This window comes from Poecilia reticulata, chromosome 20 (assembly GCF_904066995.2).
Source record: "Poecilia reticulata chromosome 20, P_reticulata-male-v2, whole genome shotgun sequence".
Taxonomy (NCBI): Eukaryota; Metazoa; Chordata; class Actinopteri; order Cyprinodontiformes; family Poeciliidae; genus Poecilia; species Poecilia reticulata.
The window spans coordinates 6,090,944-6,104,284 of NC_088849.1; the positions used below are offsets into that span (position 1 = coordinate 6,090,944).

A 13,341-nucleotide genomic window follows, 5' to 3' on the forward strand; every position below is an offset into this window, starting at 1 on the left:
CATGAACAAACTTATTCTCATGCGATTTTAATTGCATTACTTGTTTAATGGAAACACCCCAGTTGTGAAACTGTGTTTTTTTTTTTGGGGGTGGGGGGGTTTCAGCATTAGCAGAATATCGACAAAGTCTTGCACACATTTGTAGTGGAAATACAGCTATTGAGTACTTGGCTGCCACAAGTGCTGCCAAAGAGAGTTGACTGCTTAATGAATCAGCTGTGCAGCAGAATACTGATACAGAAACAGGAGGGAGAGAGAAAACCCAGTGAAACCAAAACAAAGATAACCCCCTCGGTCCATAACACATTAACCAAAAGTGTCTGCAAAAATGGTTAATTCATAGCAAAAATCAATAAATGGACAAGAAACAATACTTTGACGTTTTAAAGAGAAGTTTAAATGCGTATGCAGTCCTACTGTCAGTTTGTACAAACAAGAAGCACCAAGTGGAGGCTTAGTTTTTGCTTCATGTATTTCATGTCTTCCTTGTTTTCCATCTTTAACGGTTCCTTTTTGTAACATCTCCAGTTTTGAAAATAAGGATTACTTTCCTGTTGTTTTTTTGTCACACATGATAACTTAGTTTCTAACTCGTACACCTGAGGGAGCTGACCTTTCTTTGTGTGCAACAGTAGTTGATCTTCTGTTACATAGATGGTTTCAACTGATCTAGTTTTAAATGTTTGCCTCAATTTTCTCTCAAAAACAGTTTTGCTAACTGAGGAATTTGGTGGCAAAGCAAACAAATATATTTCTGTATTTCACCAAGTGAGCATAAGTACCATTTTTTTAATTGAGATATCAAGTCATGATAATAACAAAAATGTTGTAGCAATAGCAACGAGAATAAATCAAAGACATGACCAGTTGATCAGTTACAACATCAGATTGTGTGGGTAGTGACTTTTTAAAAAATGTGACTTTTAGACTTCCCTCATTTATCCACGATGCCACACTCCATCAAGCTAGGATAAGGCATCTGCTTTGACCTCGCCTGGCAGGGCCGTGTTTACGACCAGCCGGCATGCCACTGTGTCACAGGGGGTGATGGTTTTCCACAAATGAGAAATTAGGCATGACAGTGTGATTCTTTTCACAGGGCCTCTGTAGCAGAGGACGGCCTTTCATCAGAGGCCCCGCTTCCCATGCACGTACCAGAACCTGCCAGGCGCCGTCTAAAGTGTGCCTTTTAGGGTCCCGCAACAGATGGCCAGACATGTGGGACATCTCGAGCTCTGAATCTTTTCCCTGCCTTTTCGGCGCGTGTGGACCGATGTTGATGCTTTTTCTCAGTGATGAGCAGAGTGATTTTTAAATGAATGGTATGTAAATGAGGTTAGAGAAATTTGCATCTCAGGTCTCTTGATCTCCGCCGGTCGACCTCCCGCACTGCCACTAATGGTAAACATATTGATGCCCCTGAAGACCCAGTCGGGCACTTCACCTTAGTTTGCCATTACTGTGTGTGCTGCAACAAGTGCTTCGGTTGATTAGAGAGCTTCACCTAATTAAGAAAAAAATGATTTAGATTGTAGCCTTGTGAATTGCTGGAGAAGAGAGAGGGACCACCTTCGTCCTCTGAAGCAATCAAGCCAGTGGCCCTCAGGGTGACTCCTCGTTCGAATGGCTTGTTGGGAGATTTTTGTTAGCAGGTTTCCTGTGTCACAGGTGAGCATTTCCTGAACAACAAGCCATACATTGTCTTTCATATATTACTACTAAAAATGATAGAATCATGGCACCATCCAGAGTACTGGAATATGAGAGTCAGACAGTACCTGCATTTCAATCGACCTTAAAATTCCACAAATTGCAATTGCAAAAACAAATTTGCTCAATGGAAACACGGCAATTTTAAATAAACTCACCTCTTTGATAAATTGTCCCATCAGATCGTCAGTTTCCGAAACAACACACACAATAAATACTTGTCAAAGCCAAAACAGGGTCAGCGTGACCCCACCGAACTGAACCGAGTAAAAAACCTTGCGTGGTCCAAAAGACCCTAACTTTTAAGAGAGCAGGAAAGTTGATGAGCTATTGCATGAACAAACTTTTTCACGTGTGATTTTTGTTGTTTAATGGAACCACAGTTATTGTGAATTTGTGGGGGGGTTTTCAACAGTAGCGGAATATCAACAAAGTTTTGCTCACATTTCTAACTGAAACGCAGATACTGATTCTCCTGCATTTCAATTTACCCAAAAATTGCGCAAATTGGAGTCACAAAAATAAATTAGCTCAATTCTCCAATTTGAATAAATGTCACGTCTTTTGATACAAGGTTTCTGCAATAGGATGAGGTGGTTTTCCAAACCGTATCGAAATTAGTATGTTTTGCAAAACTGTGATCAGCAATCGGATGTTACTGGACGAATGAGACGACAGGAAGTGGTAGGAGGATGATGGTGTGGCATCATCCTCCTATTGCATGAACAAACGTTTTTATATGTAATTTTTAATTGCATTTGCTGTTTAGTGGAAACATCGCAATTGCCAAGATTTTCCTTATTTCCATCCCATCCCACCAACAACTTGCTTTTCCCAGTTACTTTTTTTTTAGATTCCTAAAACACAAAATCATTATAATTACTTCTGCATAATGACTGTAATTGGGAAATCTAAATCCCAAAGCCCATGTCTGGTTGTGGTATTTATTAGTGACACCATTTATCACAGAAGGGTCTCAAAGTTGGACCGTGTCGTCGACAGCCAGCTGGAGCTCAGGCCAGTTCGATACAACTGTTACCGCTGCAGCATTTAGGAAAAATGACAATTAGCCATGAGCCAACTGGGCTGGGAAATAAAAAGGACACGAGCTATACAGAGAGACTTCATCAAAAATTCTGAATATGAGATTGACTTATCAGGTGGCCTGTTGGGTGCAATTCAATTATCTCTTGTTTTGCTACAGGGAATGAGGAAGGGAGATGGAAATGTAACGCAGTGAAATAGCAGGAGGCTGCTGGTAAAGATAAAAGGTCAATAAAAGCAACAGCGTGAAAGAGAAAAGTGATTAGCAGTAAAACTAATAGATTGTGGAGTATTGTTTCTGAGAGAACCATTTTCATTTTACTTGCTTTGTTTTAGTTGGAAATAGAAGTTTTTAGGGTTTCTCTGTTTTCCTTTCTGGAAAATCTGATCTCTAATGAGAAACCGTAATGCCCCCGCTGTGCTTCCTGGGTCGTGGCGTTCCACTTAACACGGCTGTACCATTGTTTTTTGTCTTTTGAGGGAATCAAGCTCGTTCGTCATATTTTGTTTACTTTAATAGCTGCCACAAAAGGATTTTTTTTCCTGCCATCCCTAATGAAGCTTGATGCAAACTAGAAGTTGGTCCATCTTTTTTTTTTTTTTTTTTACGCCCCACTTCCCAGAACCCAGGTCATCTTCTAAGAACCTCTGATGTTATCAAAATCCACTCTCCAAATGCAAATCTCATTCAATCTTCCTGTGATTGTCTCTCTCTCTCTCTCTCTCTCTCTCTCTCTCTCTCTCTCTCTCTCTCCCCTGTCGTTATCTCCAAAAAGCTTTTCCCTTAGAAAACCCACAGGAGCCGACTCTGTGCGCCTTCGTGCGCGATAAGAGGGAATAAAAAATAAAAAAAAAGTCGGTGCGAGTTTACCGCCGCTGCATTGTGCCGGTTTGATCGCATTCCAATTCGTGCGTTGTTTGAGGCTGGAAGTGGTGGGCATGTGGGACGTCCTCCTCTGCAATGCAATATTAAAAGAGATCTTACATAATTCATCTCTTTTCCCTCTGTTTTTTTTTTCTTTTTTTGGAGAGCCATCCTCAAAGTGTCACTGGCAGACCCTTTTAATTTTGACAAGCCTGTGAAGCTGGAGTGCAAAATCCTGACTGCTTGGCTTCATGGCTTCTCACGGGACGGGTTGATATTGGGATGATAATGAGGCGCTCTTTTTCAAAAGAATGGATGAATTAATAACCACTCGTCAGTCTGGGAGGAATAGTTCAAAGGCCGTCATATAAAGAAGTGGCTCTGCTTCCAAATGAGAGGAAACATGATTTATTTAGGTCATGGACAGTGCGTCGGTGGTGTTTTTTGCAGTCTGGAAACAAACAGAAACCACTGAGATTTTGCTGAGAGTGGAACAAACTGTCACTGAAAGGATTGGTTTATGCCACACCATGTTTAAGAGAACAGAGAAGGACCCAGGTATACGGGACGTTGCGTTATAAAACAGCGTCTCAAAGAGTTCAACCTTTCACAGAGCTCATCATGTTCACTCCATCACCTGGAAGTGGACAGGTGCAAACCGCTCCCCCTCTTAGAGGACACTTTCAGGTGGGAAAATATGTGGACTAGAGGATCAATCAAGTTTAATTGTATTGCACATTTAAACAACACAGCAGTTCAAAGTGCTTTACATCATGGAAACATCAAGAACACATCGTATAGCCAAAGGTTGTAAAACCCAGTAACAGCCATTACATTTTGTCGATTAACCAACACATTTAATGTGTATTAATAATGTTCCATTTATTGTGGTTTGTAAGCAGGTGGGTTTGTAGTCCAGTTTTAAATGAACTCAGTGTAATAGGTAACCGCTTGTCATGTTCTTTAAAGTTGGCCTTTATGGAAGAAAAAGATGATTACAGTTTGCTACAAATCAAGTTCATAAGTTACATATGTCGGACAAACGATTGCGATTGGTTAAAGTTTAAGACTTCATCAATATTTGTATCTGTATGAATATCCCAAAAGTCTGCAATTACAAAATCAATTCACACATATCAAACACAACAACACACATCAGAGCAAATTTCTCCACAAAAGAAGTTCTAAAAAGCTGGAATGACTCATGAAATAATTATTGAACACATTTATGGAAATGTTTTACATACATTGTGAAAAAGTCTTTTGTATAAATAAACTAGTCATATACATTCCTCAGGTGTGACTTTGACCCAGTATTTTTTTCCACCAACGGTTGTCAAATCATTATGGATGCATAATCCATAATGATTATGCATCATTATGGATTATGCATTGTGTTGTCCCGTCTTTTAACGGGACAACACAAAGCAGTCAAACTCAATGGCTCATTCTAGCCGTTTTGTTTCCTCTCTCTGAAACTAAAGACTTTCTTGGAAATGTTCCGGTACATTTCTCCATTCCTACTCTCTTTAATTACAAAGTTGACATTTCAAATATGAATTTTCCCTGTTGTGTCTGCAAAGTATTATTGCAAACACAAACCGTTAAGTCAGCAACATTACAGTTTCCCGGCTGTATAACTGCATTAATATAGAGCTTTCTATATTGAACACATTATTTATTCAATACCTGCTGTATTGAAAGACTTACGCATTTGTATAATACATGCACTCAGCATTTAGATTATGATTTCCTTCCACATTGATATGCTATTTTAAGTTGTTTTAAATGTCTTGAAAGTAGTTTTGACCTGAGTGCACTATGATGTTCGAAGCATTTTTTTTTTGTGTGAAAGTTTAAGGAAAATCCAAGCAATTACTTCACAATTAGATTTTATGTTTAGATTGTCTTAAATTTGTTACATTTGCTGACAAAAAAGGGGATTAGTCTACAACGGCTCAGAGTTTTTTGCCCTTTTCTGTTGGCATATCTGACAACTGCAGGTAAGCGAACTGTTATGGAGCAGTGGTGGGCATTTATCGTATCGTTTATCGTGATAAATGTCTTAACAAGAGATGGTGGTTTATTGTTGTCGCAATAAATTTCAATTATTATTTAAGAAAATATAACCCTAAAATTGTTGGAATTGTTATTTTTCTCCACTGTTCGATAAAAGTATTAAAGTTATCAGCAAATGTGAAAGTATGATTAAATGCTGATACTGTGTGCTTCTTGAGTGATACCAATCACACTTCTTTATGTGACTGGTCTCCCAGAGAAGCGTATTATGAATGAGAATGTTTTTTCAAGAACAATATTGTTTTTGTGGGGCTACAACTTTACATGATCTCAGCTAAAAAAACAATTCTTTTAAGTCTGCACCTGTCTGATAGATATGGCCCAAATATGTCCAGCTCATGTTGTATATTTACATGATGTGGTTTTAAAAATGTAATGATGGAGAATTCGACAGATATTTCCTTCAGGATTCAATCCGAAAGAGAGCAGGGTGATTATTTGGTCTCTCCAGGCTAATTGGATTTCATCTTCATTTCTTAAAACTGTTTTTTTTTTGGTTTATATGAAATAAGTCCAAAAAAAGTCTTGGTATGAGCATGACTTGGCCCCAGTGCTGATAGTTGTGTTTGCTGACTTTTTTTTTCTTTCGGAATCATCTTGGACAGATGATATATTTTTTTTTTCAATTTAACGCAACAATTTTCATTCCAAATATCTCCGCGTTCCCCTCTCCTACCCAGTTTTTAATAAATATAATTTCTAGGTCATATTCTGCTGCCGCTACTTCTAACTGGGGAAAAAAAAAAAAACATTTTCAACTTGCCCAAAACTTTTCAATCATAGGTTTCACCGATGATGGAGCAAGCTCTGCACATTGAAAATCCATTACATACTGTTAGCCAACACCCAGCTGGATCCCGTCCCTTCCTGAGCTCTCCGAAATTCATTTCTCGCGGGCCGAGTCGTATTTAAGAGCAAAATGTGAACCGTTGTCTGGATGCCGCCGTCCCCACGTGAGCCATCTTTATTTTTTTTGTCTCACGCATCTGCAGCCCTCACAGGTGGGAGGGAGGGAGAGAGAGAAGGAGTGAGAGAGGGAGAGAAAGAGAGAGAGAGGGGGAGAGAGAAAGAGAGAGAGAGAGAGAGGGAGAGAGAGAGTCGCCATTAACAGGCAATTTCACCCTTTCACTCCGGCACGTCTTTTTTCCATTAGGCAACTTCCTTCATGCGTTCTTGATTAACTGTTTCCCGACGTCTAAATCCACACTTTTTGCATTCCACCACATCAAGGCTGAAGGCACGTGCGGCCCAGGTTTGGAGATCCGTTTTTTCCCGGGCCAAGAGGTCCAGCACAAACACTTGGAAGGTGGTTAAATGTTCCAGGACGCAGGGGATTTTCTCCAAAATCTATCTACTTAAACTCCATGAGGAAAACACTGTGGGACTGTTTTTTTTTCTTCTATTCTGGCTATTAGAGTGCTTGAACAATTTACTTGCAGGCAGCGAACAATAAGCCAAAAATAAACACCCCAACGGGGGAGGAGGGAAAGCATTATGAAGCGCTAAGCTGTCGTTCAATCCATCATAATTGAATATCTGCACTATGAAACGCATTCATCCTCCATGCCTATTGTTGACTTATTGTGGAAGTCGGTGAATGGATGTTGTGGATACTGCTGAATTCGGGGCCATGTGTTGGTGGCGTTTGGGTAACATGAACGTGGACGCTTTCGGCTCTAATCACCCGGACTCTTCTTTTTGTTCATCTGTTTCAGCGTGTGTGTGTGAAGCTTTGGCCGACGAGGCGATACAAAAGGCAAGTGAAGAAAGATGCCAGCCCTCAGTCATGATGTCTAATAATCTTAGCGCCGCATCCGCCACGTCTGCTGTTGAAGCAAACAGATGGACTCCCACACTGGCAGCTCGGAGGGAATAGATAAAGCACTTCTCTGCCCGCTGTGACAGCTACTTATTGACTGTTGAGTAGGCAAGATTGAACTAATTACAAACAGGTAATGAACTGAGCCTTGCTGTGCTTGCATATCATATATGCCGTTACAGTTTGTGAAGATTGTTATAATAAACCTCCGTGGTGGCCTTGATGCATCTTGTTTTTATATAGTGCTGTAGTCATTTACAGGCACTGCTGCTAATGATGTGATAAAATGGATGGAGCCCCAAAGTTGTTCCTTTTAATTTAATCCATTTGAAATATCAGTCAGTGAATACTGAACCATCAGAAACACATAAAGACGGTCAGGAAGTCGACCTTCTATCACCTGAAGAATATTTCCGGGTTTAAAGGACTAATGTTCCCCTGAGATCTTGAGAAACTCATCCAAGAATTTATCTTTAGTCGCATCGATTACTGGAACAGTGCCCTCACAGGTCTGCCTAAAAACTCAATCACACAGCAGCAGTTGATCCAAAGCGCTGCTGCTCATGTCTATATTGACATGACAATTTTGATGATGGTCACTTGACAAAATGCAATGTTTATTGCTTGTTTCACAATTGACACATAATGAGGTAGCATGTTAGCTTCCACCACCCTGCAGACGTTTGGACAAGCTCATGGTGATGCATCTTTTTAGGTGAAGGAAATCTATTTGGTAAACCCCCCAAAAAAATCTAAGAACCTTACTTTAAAAAATGTTAATAAATTCCTTTCGAGAGAGGATGGTGTGATTGCAGAATAGCATTGTAAATGAAGTTGTAATTATGTTTTCCTGCCCAGAACGTGCTTCAATTTCACCCTTTGTTTTGCAGTTGGGTGTTGCAGTTCATTGGAGCAGTCATTGCAGGCTTCACACTGATATAGATGGGAAGCGTTTGTGGGGAGGTTTGCAGTCAGAATGGCTTTGATAAATGGCCATTAAGGAGAAAAAAGAATTCCCGAGTTTGTTTTCATCATGCTTGATGTTGGCCAATGTCAAATATCTGCAGAAGAAAAGCAGATCATGCTGTTTATAGGGGGCTCCTCCACTATTCAGGTGTCATTGTTGAAACAAAAAAAAGAAAACAGTGTTCCACTATGGGTGTTTTCACACCTGATAGTCCGGTAGACTCGGTTCGGCTGAGAACCACAATTGAAAACATTGGTTACATGTTCAGCTGCTTCGGTTCTCTTTCACACTGCACTGCTTCAAAAAAGCCAAACCCTTTGATAAACCTCTTCCCAACTCGCCTGTGGTGGCGCTACACCAAGAACCACTGAAGGACACAACACAGAAAACCTCTGAAGAAGACATGGAGCACAGCTTCCTTCTCCTGAAAATGTAAACAAAAATTCAGTAACGTCACACGTTTGTGGTTACACGATTATGTCTTTGGTAAGAGATTGCGAGTCATTTCTCCTGCTAGCGTTAAACATTTGCATTTGTTCTGACTGTATTTACCCAGAATTCCCTGCGCTGTTGTCTGCTTCGTGCTGTTGGAGCGGTCATATATCCATTCAAACCGCTCCAGGGTTCACTTGAATGAAACCGAGACCTACATTTGCAGTTGGACTAGAGTTAGCATTCTTGGTCCGTTTCAGAGTTTGATTGTGTGTTCACCCTTCCCCGATGAAATCGGACTTTCTTGACAAAAAACTGGAGTTCAGTTCAGTTCACTGCAGATCAGTGACGACCCTGATATTGTCTAAATTTCTCTTTTAAGGTGTCCCTACTGAGTGTAACTAATAAAAACCACTGATCTCTATTATTTGCAATATTTCCCTACGATCCACTCAGTTGCGGATAGAGAGATTTGTCATTTTTTGCCAGCCCCGTCTGTCACAGAGTGTTTCTACGGATCTAATATCCCCACTTGACGTACAACTTACTGAATGATAGTCATAGATTGCACATGTACAGCCTTCAAGCAGAGTCTTCTGAGGTTTCTCCCCTATAGATATGTTGACAAACTGCATACATTACACAGATTATCTTCCACACTTTTGTGCAGTCTTGGGATTGTGACCTTGTTCCGTTAGCTGTTTGCAGAGGGAAAGTTTACTGTAATATCCCCGAAGACGCTGTTAGAATGACAGAGATTTATGTTTAACTTGGAGGTGTGTGTGAAACGAGGAGAGGGAAAAAAAAATACAGCAATTACCTGCTGTATGGTAACCAGAATATGTGAAAAAATATATAAAGACAAAATGATTGCCTTGAGGCAAGGTACATGCATCCATTATGCACTTTTTCCTATTGAAATGACCTGGGAAGAAAAAAGGAACGCATCTACTTTACATATTGTTTATCAGAAACAAAAGCTAAGGATATTGTTCTGTGTGAACATTAGCACCGTGGGCCATGCTGCTTTTGCATTAAGGCAGAGACCTAAAATAATCATGTTTCTACTGGAAGCCGGCAGCATTCAGAGGCAACGATTGCCTGCTTGCCCGCAGAAACGCGGTTCATTGTTTGAGATTAGCATCCAGTCATTCTGATATTAACATACAGGAAAGCTGACTGAGGGCAACAACAGTTGTACATGTCGCTGTAAGAGTAGGGATAAGAGTTTAAAGTTTCTGCGTGTACAGTCTGCATAATCCATAGATGCTTCATAAAATATGAACATATGAAATGAAGTCATTGTCTTGCAAAACCTTACCTTCTCCTATTTCTTGAACTTTTCCACATTTTGAGACGTTACATCCAGAAGTTTCAATGGACTTTAATATGACAGAATAACACAAAGTAATGTATAAATGTGGCTGCACAGTGGCGCAGTTGGTAGAGCTGTTGCCTTGCAGCGAGAAGGTTCTGGGTTCGATTCCCGGCCTGGGGTCTTTCTGCATGGAGTTTGCATGTTCTCCCTGTGCGTTGCGTGGGTTTTCTCCGGGTACTCCGGTTTCCTCCCACAGTCCAAAAACATGACTGTCAGGTTAATTGGCCTCTCCAAATTGCCCCTAGGTGTGTGTGTGCATGGTTGTGTGTCCTGTGTTGCCCTGCGACAGACTGGCGACCTGTCCAGGGTGTACCCCACCCCTCGCCCGAAACGTTGGCTGGAGATGGGCACCAGCACCCCTCCCGAGCCCACTGAGGGAAAAAGGGTGCAAGAAAATGGATGGATGGAATATATAAATGTGAAGTAGAAAGATAAGTGTTGAAATCTTTCATTAATGAAAATCTGATTGTAGCATTTATTTATAGTCCACACCTGGAAGAAGAGCGTTTTGCAGTAGTTTGGGTTATCTCCCTGACAACTTGCAGAACACCTCTGGAAATTTAAGTTTGTTGAGCTCGACATTCAAAACTACTTCTTAGTCCAACGCGCATAAAAATGGTTGTGATGACTTCCTGAAGGCAGTGTCGGAAAAAGCAGGAGCTTCTTAAAGAGACAGAGGCCAATTTCAAGGCGTTACATTGCAAAGTCAAATTTCTTTTAAGTTATGTTTGATATGTAAAACATTTTTATAACAACTGAAGTTAACAGTTACTGGACTTAAAGTGACACTATGTGGATGGAAATTACATAATACCCCACATTTAAGCCACTTTGCAGCTTAATGTCTGATTTGTCTGCCGTGTTCTTTGATTTTCATGATGCTGTTTGTTGACTAATGTTCACCAAAAAAAAAAAAAAAACCCCTCTAAGGCTTTCATAGAACAGCTGGGTTTATACTGAGATTAAATTAGACACAGATGAGCTCTATTTACTAATTACTTTTATTCTGAATGCAGTTGATTGGGTATCATTCAGAGGGGCTGAGCATACACACAACACTTTTATATTTTTAATTGTAAATTAGCTTCAAAATGTGTATTTTCTCAAAATCCTTTCACTTCACAACTTTGCTCTGCTTTGTGTGGGTCTAAGACGAAAAAAATCCCAATGAAATGCATCAAAGCTTATAGTCCTGATTGTTTCCTGGTGTCAGTCCATTAGCGTTCCTGCTTCGTTCCTTAAACGAACCAAGTTGCATCTCAAATCTACTGGCACTATTCTTCTCTATCCTGCCTTTGATGTCGACAGAGAGGTACATCGAATTTAGCCAAGATCGAGATGTGACTTGTCCTAATGGGGAGCAGGGACACGGGAAGGAATAAAGCAGATCATCGGGAAGCCGGCGACAGATAAGCGTGGAGCAGGTTAAAGGAGGAAGTCCGCGGTAGTTGCCTCTGGTGGCGATATCTCTGCAGAGCAGACACGATGCTTGAGAGGATTTGGCAGGCGGTGCTGGCTGGTGAGAAGCGTTCACACTGGAGGGGCGGATACTGAAGCTGTCTCAGCTGCTAACAAAATATCTACAGTAAGGCAATTCTGAAGGGGGTTTTGTAAACGAGACAGCTTCCGTCTTCTCTCTAACCTAAAAGCTGTGTCCCCAGGCTTGACATGTTGATTGTGTTTGTAGGAAATTACGGATGTATCCTCAAAACAATGAAGAAGAGTCCCAAAAAAAGCCTACAAATGCTGACTTGGATAGCCATTCCCTGACAATGCACACCAAATAAAGTCTGCCCGAAACCCCCGGACGGACAGCAGACGAGCTGTCACTGCGCCCCTTATCGTCCGCCACAGTATTGTGGACGTCAGGACTCCTGCTCTTTTAATTTCCTCCATCCCTTCTTTTCCTCTCCTTTCCCCACTTTTCCCTTGGGTCTGGAGCATTTTAAGCCACGCATATAATCTTCAACCACCCAGCCGGCTCTAAGCCTCAAAGAGTCACCCAGATATGGGCAGATGGAGGTGAGCTATCTTGCTAACCTGTTACTGTGGGCCTGAAGCGATAATCATTTCAAAACTATGTGTGTTGGGGGGTGTTTTTAATAGCCCTGTAAAGGTGACGTTTATCTACCTTATCACGTTTGGCAGATGCATCGGTGAGAGGGATGGAGACAAGGAAACCAAGGGACATGGGGGGCAGGAAGAAGAATCAGCTGATAAGGGCCCCTCCCCAGGGACAGATGAGTCTGGATTTACCCAAAATAAAAAGTGCTTTCTTTAGGAGAAAGTTTGGGGGATTAAGGTTAGTTGCTTTCCACTTTCTGTTCCACCTGCACCTCATCTCACCTTACCTTATCCTTCTTCCTCCTCCAGCGAGATGCTAACCTCTGGAATAAGCCTTTATGAGCCGTGCAATATGTCTTGGATTCACCTTCGGCTTTGCCCCGAAGTTCTGCCTCAGCATTCTTTTCCAGCCACTGCTAACACTCTGTGCTTTTCCCATTACTCTTCATCGTGCGTTGCTCAAATCGGGGTTGGAGGCGACGAGGCAACGGTGAGAGGCGTTTTACATAGTTTCCACTCCAAAACCTCTTTCGTGACAGAAACGTTTCCAGGCATAAAAAGGGGGGGGGAGCAAACCTGTACGTTCAAACAGCTATTTCTGCCAGTTTATAGTTGACCTACAGGGCAAGTCCGAGGTGATTCAGAAAGCTCCAATTGATGTTTTATTTGGAGCATGTGTGGTGTTACAGCATTACTGTAATATTTTATGGATGACAGACCTGGACTAGGGTCTCTTGGCGTCTGTAGGTACTTGTCTCAGGGCCGTTTCAGTCTCTTACATCAGTTGTATTGCCGCTGGTCGGAATTCAGCCGGAACCCCGAGTTTTTTTTTTTTTTTTTTCCCTCTTCTTTTTCAGTATTTGTTTCAAGGGTTACAAAAAAAAAGTTAGGCAAAGTCAAAAAAGTTCACCTGCCTACCAAGAGACCGTTATTCATACTGATACAGAATTGACCTTCTGTCACGGTGCTGGTAATTCTTTGTC

The 13,341-nt window shown here is 41.2% G+C and overlaps 1 long non-coding RNA gene across 2 annotated transcripts in view; it reads left to right on the forward strand.

The window, feature by feature from the left end:
* Positions 1–7,740, forward strand: part of LOC103482241 (uncharacterized) — a 29,660-nt gene extending 21,920 nt beyond the window's left edge. For both annotated transcript variants that reach the window (XR_014085439.1, XR_014085440.1), the window contains one exon: positions 7,414–7,740. This is a non-coding gene — a long non-coding RNA (uncharacterized LOC103482241). The remainder of the gene's footprint in view (positions 1–7,413) is intronic.
* Positions 7,741–13,341: the final 5,601 nt, after the last annotated feature.